The sequence below is a fragment of the Corvus brachyrhynchos genome, unplaced genomic scaffold, assembly GCF_000691975.1.
Source record: "Corvus brachyrhynchos isolate BGI_N302 unplaced genomic scaffold, ASM69197v1 scaffold523, whole genome shotgun sequence".
Lineage (NCBI taxonomy): Eukaryota > Metazoa > Chordata > Aves > Passeriformes > Corvidae > Corvus > Corvus brachyrhynchos.
In genome coordinates this window covers 2,861,374-2,869,102 of record NW_008237265.1, presented here as the reverse complement: position 1 = coordinate 2,869,102, position 7,729 = coordinate 2,861,374, and positions in this window count along the sequence as shown.

The following is a 7,729-nucleotide window of genomic DNA, read 5'->3' as shown; positions in this document are numbered from 1 at the left end:
AGTGTCACCCAGCTTATGTAAGTGGGCAGAAATGGCAGAACCAGAAACAAAGAACAAGAAACAAAGGCCCTTTGGGGACAATGTCACTCAGACATTTCCCTCTTCCCTCACAGGTTATATGGATTTGGGGTTTGTTACATTTTCTGGTTTAATTTGGCTGAATTGCAAGAAGAGGCGTGAACTATCTTACAGTTACATGCTCAAGTCTTTGTTTTGAAAGGGCCAAAGTGACCATCTGTGAAATCTTGAGGGACCAGGAGGAGCAGATTCACCTCACAATTAAGTGTCCCTTTCTGTATGAGAAATAATAATGCCTCTCAAAGCAGCCAGCTAAGGCTTAATGAACACTCACAAGCCAGAATAAACTTAAATAAACCTGAACTGATAAAGACAAAGATAATCACAAAAGAGAAAGTTCTGCTCCTGTGGTGAGATGAGCCTGGGTGTGGTCACCACAGCACCAGCAGCAGGGAAACCTTTCCCCAAAGCATCCCATGGGCCGGAGGAGAGTCTCACTGCTCTGGGAAGCTACAAGCTCCTCAAAAGTGCCCTAAAACAGATTGTACTTAACCAGCTCACAGCCCACCCGAGTGAAAACCAGAGCTGACTTGAGTTCACAGTTCAGGTTATAAAACTACATGCTTCTAACAAAAGTATTCCCCAGAATAATGCCTGGGGCCTTGCCACTTGACAGTCCTCAAGTGCACACTCCAGTGAAAATAATTTGAGGATATAAGGGAAGAAGAAAAAGAGGCAATCTCTTCATAATATAATATTTTTTAAGTATTTCCTTATTTTAAATTGATCTGGTACCCACACAAGTAAGGTTTAAAATTAAAGAATTGTTGCAGTGGGGATACTGCAACACGCATATATCAAACCAGGAGTCCCGTGGAAAGGAAATATTTAGGACAGACAGATTCTTGATAGCTGTTTCAGAGATGTTTATTTCTCCAGCCGCATGGCCGGAGCTCTGCCCAGGAACTGTTCCAGTCACGGGACCAAGGGTCCTTCTGCCCGCGCAGGGAACACAAACCAACCAACGGGAACGAGGCTGAGCAGGGGCAGGGAAACCCCGTGTCTGTCCCCTCAGGGCCCCTCTCCCAGGGCTACATGGCAGGGAAGGGACCCCAACAAAGAATAAATCAATAGTCCCATCAAAAACAATAGTGTGATTAGACCCCTTGCTTTTGCTTTTCTATTTGTCTTGCTGGGAGCCCTCTTCAGCTCCATTATTTTGTCTTGATATCCTCTGGCCAGGTATGGGAAGAAATAACCATGTCTTGGAGAGGGAGCTTCCTCCTCACTAATGCAGGCAAGGCTCTGGTGAAAGTTTTCAAATTATGGGCATGGGAGAGGGAATTTCAAAGCAGTAAACAGTATTTTGTTATATCAATTTTCTTGGCATTGAATTTTCTCTGAATGCTGGCCACATATTGGAATACATTCCCAAGAGTTGCTAACAGAAAGATGGTTTCTCATAACAAGGAGTGCTGACATGCAGAGTAACTGCAGCAATTCAAACATCATTTTGTCTTGTCTTATATAAACTCTTCCACTGAAAATAAATTTTTTTATGTTTGCATGCTCAATTCCTTCACCTCAAACTTCTCACAGACAAAACCAAATACATTCCAAATTCTCCTTAGGGATCAAAACTTATTCTCTCTTTTGAGTGACACCAAAAATATAGCTGACCCAATTACCATTGAGATGCTCAGTCAGAAATCAGCTGGGGAAAGCAGGATGAATGACATTCTGGATCAAATGCATAATTAAAGGGTACTAAATACAGCTGGCCATAATTTTTCAAAGGAAGAGGATTTTGTATAGCTTTTTGTAAATCAACATCTTTCAGTATTTTTTATGTTGTCAAAATTTTCCAGTTTTTTACTGTCTCCCATATTTTGAATTTAGCTATTTCTACCAAAGCAGCTAGGAACTCTTAAGAAAAAAAAAATAATCAAAGCAAGTTTTCAATAAGAAATTTGTTTTCAAGTACAATTTTTTTTTTGTGGACTGTAACCTCTCTCCCCTGGAATTACAGCTTTATCAAAAAGGGAAGCATTGAATTTTTCTCTGAAAACTTTTACCTAAACTTATTCGGTTTTTCTTCTCAATTTTTTAAAATCCCAAAAATGTCTTTTAAGTAACAGTTATTTTTCTGGTTAGATCAATAATATCTGCTTAACTGACATCTGCTTGCAAGGAGGTTATTTATAATTTTGAGGTGATTATCAGTACTTTCATTTTGCCAACAAGCTACATTAAACTCTACTCTTCTAGTTGGAACACTTAGAAGTTTTCCTTATCCTCCTTTATATGTGGTTGATATTTGGTCATGTTTTGCCATTTGACTGAAACATGAACAGAGTACATTATTTTTATTAGTTCTTCATTCAAGAAACAGAAGTTCACATTGACTGAAATGCTGATTACAGTTAAGTTGTTTTAGTCAGAAGAAATTCCTAAAAGAACTTCCTTTAATCTGTTCAGATTGGTCTTAGAGTTTTGTTGGAAACAAATTTAACCATGAAGACATGAAGTCACACAGAAATGTTTTATATTGTTTTAACTGAAGTATCTCCTTGTAGTGCCATCTTGACATTAACATTGTTTGATTTCTTTGTCTCCAAACTATTCTTTTTTAGCTTGTTTGCACTTTGAGAAGGAAACAAGTTAGTGGCAGAGATCTAGACTTTGTAGCAAGTGTGTACATCTGCATGTCTGTGTGTTAATCCATGAATTTTCACCTACTCTGGGAAATTGATCTTGGACCAAATCACAGCAATGCACATGGCTGGGTACATGGCAATTATGTTCTTGCTAAGCTTCAAATTCATTAGATGGGAAAGATTTTTCCATCATTATATATACTGTGTCATAGGAAGAGTTGACTTGTCCCATCCCAGACAGGATGGCATTTAGATCTAAACCTCATGAATAAATTTAATCCCGTAGGATGGAAGATATTAAATATTGAATTATCTTTATGTGTTTTATGGTCTTCCACCACAGCTTTATTTCACTATGAGTTTAGAAAAATTCTTTAAACTTTACGACTTACTTTCTTATCATTTGATATGATAAGCTACAGATTTTACTGTAGAGAATTCGGGTTCTTATACTATCAGTCTTAGTGCAGCCCATGTTGAGAATTAGTAACATCAGAAAAAGCGAAAGGGGGACTTACAGTCTCAGATAAATTAGGACAAAACTCCATGATTGATATTCAAACTAAACTTTTTCAGAAGACATGGAAAATTCTTCTCATTTCTGTTTTCCCCTCTCCTGGGTGCAGAATAAACAAACTTCAGCAACTGATACAAGAGAGAATCTGTTCAGATGTTCCTTTGGTGAGCAGAGAGCAGCAGAGTCCTATGGAAATTAAAGCATTTCTCTAGTGCTGCAAAATGTACTGAGAAGGAATTTGGGAAACAAAGCACTTGGAAGCAGAACAAGGGGACAGGCAGGCTAAAGAAATGAAGTTATCAAAACATGACAGTACAGTAACAAGAGGAATATACACTAAGCTGATGAAAAGCAACACAGAAATAGGAACGAAAGCTGCTTGTCAAATTTAAGTACTCAGTAGGCAAGCGTTTGGGTGGAGATTCTCCAAACAGCAGGCATCTGCTGAGAGAGCATTTGAACTTCATCGCATGGCTGGAATCCCCCAGCGTTAGCTGAGCTGCACAGGGAGTGCAGGATTGCCAATATGAGCTCTGAATTTTCTGGCTTTTGTGAGTTCCGTTATTTTATCACTGTAAGTTTTGTGTCAGTTTTTTTTTTCCACGTATAGAGATTGTGATTCTGCTTACAGAGTTGCAACATGTGAAGAGAAAACTGGCTGCCCTGGGAGTATTCCCTGATACACTTTGTGCAGCTCCTGATTGCATTCCCATCTCTCCCACAGCAGTCCCCTGTGCACAACGAGCGAAAAATACAGGCAGCAGAAAAACCACTGCCAGAGCACCAAGCTTTGACTAGCCCCTTGATTGCCTGTGACACATGCAAAGTGAGGAGAGGTGGTGGGTGGTCTAACAGTGACTGTTGTTGGCCAGTGAATACAAATTTCATGTTTGGGTGTCCTTGGTGTTGTGGAATTTTAATTTTTTACTGGTGAAGCTGACTTTTGAAGGTGATTTTTCTTGAGCGGCCCATGCAGAGCCATTGGCTGCAAGGAGGCAATTAGCAGGAATTAGTGCAGGTGCTTCTCTTGGCTCCCATCCATGGGAGCAGCTCGGAGCTCCTCACCCTCCATGCCAACCTGGGAAGACTCCTCTGGCAGGGTTGCACTGTGGTACTCAGCTCCTCCGCACAACATAATTGAGACTTACGCAAAGTCAGATTTTTGCCTGGGCAGTGGTTAATTTAAAGCTGACTTTTCATGCTAGTTACTGTCTCTGCATAATGAACAAGAGCACTTTAGTTCTCCTCCTTTTTGCTGCTGATCAATTGATCTGAAATGTTGATGTGGTCATTATGCATTTAGCATCTCTGGGAACCAGAGCTGGAAAAGTAAAAATTTGTATGTTTCAGTTCCAGTTATCGTAAATTAGTCATGGGATATAGAGATTTACCATGCCAGTAATTCCAAGATGAACTGGTAAGATGAACAAAATTATTTTAGAGTTTAGTAGCATCACTGTGTGTTCAGCATCAACAGCTCATGCTTAGACTATCATTACCTGATTTTGAAGGGGCTTAAGAGACAAGTGCATATAAGATGGAGCAGCTGAGGCAAAGTGAGGTTCAGGGATTTCCAAAGTAGTTCAATGGATGCCTTGAGGAAGCTAGGAAAGAAAACCAATTCTCCAAGACGTAACCCTTCAGTAACACCCCTTCCCTTTATGGCCCCTTCATTTTAATTTCCTGAGAACCCACAGTTCTCAGCTGAAGAGTTGAATGTTATGAGATGGTCAAGGAGAAGGACTAAGTCAATCCTATGTATAAATGTGGTGCCTCACAACTATGACTGACATCCCTAGGGCTGACACTTACAAATGCTAGACATGCCACAGTGAATATGTTGATTAGAATATCTGATTCTTCACGATGTTACTGCAAGTAAACAGAGTCCCATACATAAACATAGTTATTCCTTGGAATACTGACTTTAACTTACAGATGAAGTACAACTTGTAGCTTGTTTCCTACAATTTGTTCCTAAAGTTCCAATTTGTACTCTAAGAAAGAATATCTTCACAGAAGGATGAGGGCTTCCTTAAGAATTACAGGAAAGATGCTCTTAAATGGCAGGGGATACAGAGCAGTGCAGGAGTTGACCATACGGAGCCCTTGCTTGTTGACAAGTCCAAAAAGGTAAATTAGGGTAAAAATAGGCTCTTGAGACACTGAATTTATACTGATGGGCTAGAAGGGAGTGTTAGGTGAAGTGATAGCAGGAAGTCTCAGATATCCTGGTAAACTGGTGGGTAATACAGCCGCTGGAGCATGGGTACTCTCCGTCACTACTGCACACACCAGTACAGTTCATCCCTTGCCTGCCCCCACATTGCCAGGCCCTACCCCAGAGCACACATTCGCTATCTAAATCACAGACACAGATAACAGGCAAGGAGGGACTAGAATTTGTGCAAGAACAACTTTAACTGTAACCACGAGTTTCCAGCATACAGAATTTCATGCAGTGCACAGATCTGGATGACACAGCTGGCACTTCTCTATTGTCTCTCTTTATTCTCCAGCTGTACATAAGCTACAGCATAGAGTTTCATTAAAGTAATGGATATATCAGAACGTACTTGGCACAGTAGAACTACATTCCCACACAGCTTAACTGAGGCTGCAAAAAAAATGGAAGGTTGTCCTTCATAAATATATTAAACTGCAGAAAAGTCTGACTTATACTCATTTTGTGAACTTAAAGATGACTATTTCTATCTCTACACCTACATATGTTCCCATACAAAGTACTGCACTAGTTTACAGTAAAAGAATACAGAGGGTAGTATCCTGACTGAGACTCTACCTAAAACACAATAGAAATTATAATAATCAGAGATGCAGAAAGTACAGAGTGGAAAGATACATTGGGGGAAAAGGTAAATTAATAAAACTGTCTAAAAATCAGGTTTGTGAAGGGAGTTTCATTTTTGTTGCTGCAACTATAAAGGGGAATGGACAAAGGAGAGCCACGCTCCATGATATGGCCAAACCTTGATTAACATAAATCAGAATTAAGACTGACATGCAAGTATAACTTTCATTACAGACTTATATCTGATTGTCTTGATTTAAAATATTATATGAAATGTAGAAAAAGTTAGTGATAAAGATTATACAGGAGTTTTCCACTATTTCACGGTGGGGTTTTTTTTTGTGTACAGTACAGCACCAATTTCTGATTATTTTTGGGTTACTATTTGCGTTCTTCACTTTTTGGAGAGCAAATTCCAGATTCATTACAATGTTTAGGTAAAAAATGGGCTTTTAAAAAGAACCTTCTCTAGGCCATCTGCATTTTTGCATTCTGTGCTGCATATGTAAAGCCAGTAAAGGAGATTGTAGGAATTTTTCCACTTACATTAGTTACAGTGCTCCATCCAACCAAAGCCACACACCAAAACCCCAGGGACATGGCAGCTGGGTCTCCCCATTTCACTGTCTTTTTTGGGATTCATGGGATTTTTACCTTCATTTTTCACAGGTCTGCCACAGATAGGCAGGAAGGCTTTGAGGAAGCCCCATCACTGGGAAATACTTCTAGTCTCCTAATTTACTGAATGCAAATAATGATACTTCCTTCATGTGCTGGAGTCCAGTAGGGAAAACTACAACAATAAAAGCCCAACCAGTTGTTACAATTAGAATAAATTTTCTATGCACAGCTATTGGCTAAAAGAAACATCAGAAAATCTTACCATCTCACTGGTCCCCGTTAAGACTCTCCAATATCCATGCACTTAGAGTTATGCTGGTTCTGAAAAACAAAACAGCAGCAAGGCAGTATAAAAGATATAAAACCACCACTGCCATATAACTCAAAATGCTGCCCTAGTATAAGTCCACTCTCTGATTTTACATATGTTCAGGAAGCACAGGCAACAGTGTGCAGTCTGGGCAGGTTTTTATTCTACAGCAAGTATTCTCTGTCCTCCTGCAGCTGGGACAAAGCTGAAATGGGTGCTCTGGCTAATTTGATGGAAACAAAGTGGTATTTTTTTAGGAGCCCGCACACACTCTGGACCACAGTGGTGCTGCAGGTGACCAAGTCAGGCACAGACCCAGTTTTAGTTCCTGTAGCACCAAGGCCAAACACCCTGTATAGTGTAACCTGTGCAAGCCCACACTTGATTTGATATCTGCATGTTACAGGGGCCCATGATAAGGTCCACTGCCCACAGCACTCAGGATAAACCTCCAGTCTTAGCACTCACAATGTCACTGAATGAAACCAGGATCAAATGGATCATCATGCTGGATTTGCTGCAGTCTCCAATAAGGCAGTGTCTTGCTTTGAAAGACAGGTGTCTGCTAAGGAAGGCAGGAGCCCCCCTTAGAATGGCAGATGCAACCCCCCTTCCCTCTGAGTTATTATAATTTTGAAATCAAGGGGCTTTTAGGCAAAGATGTGGAAAACAGGAATAACAGTTCTTTACTATTATATATCTGTATGTGTATAACAAGTCAAACAACAGTAACTATGGCAGGAACAGCAAACAATCACACACCCAGTACCAGCCTTCTCGGCTGTCAGGGCCGT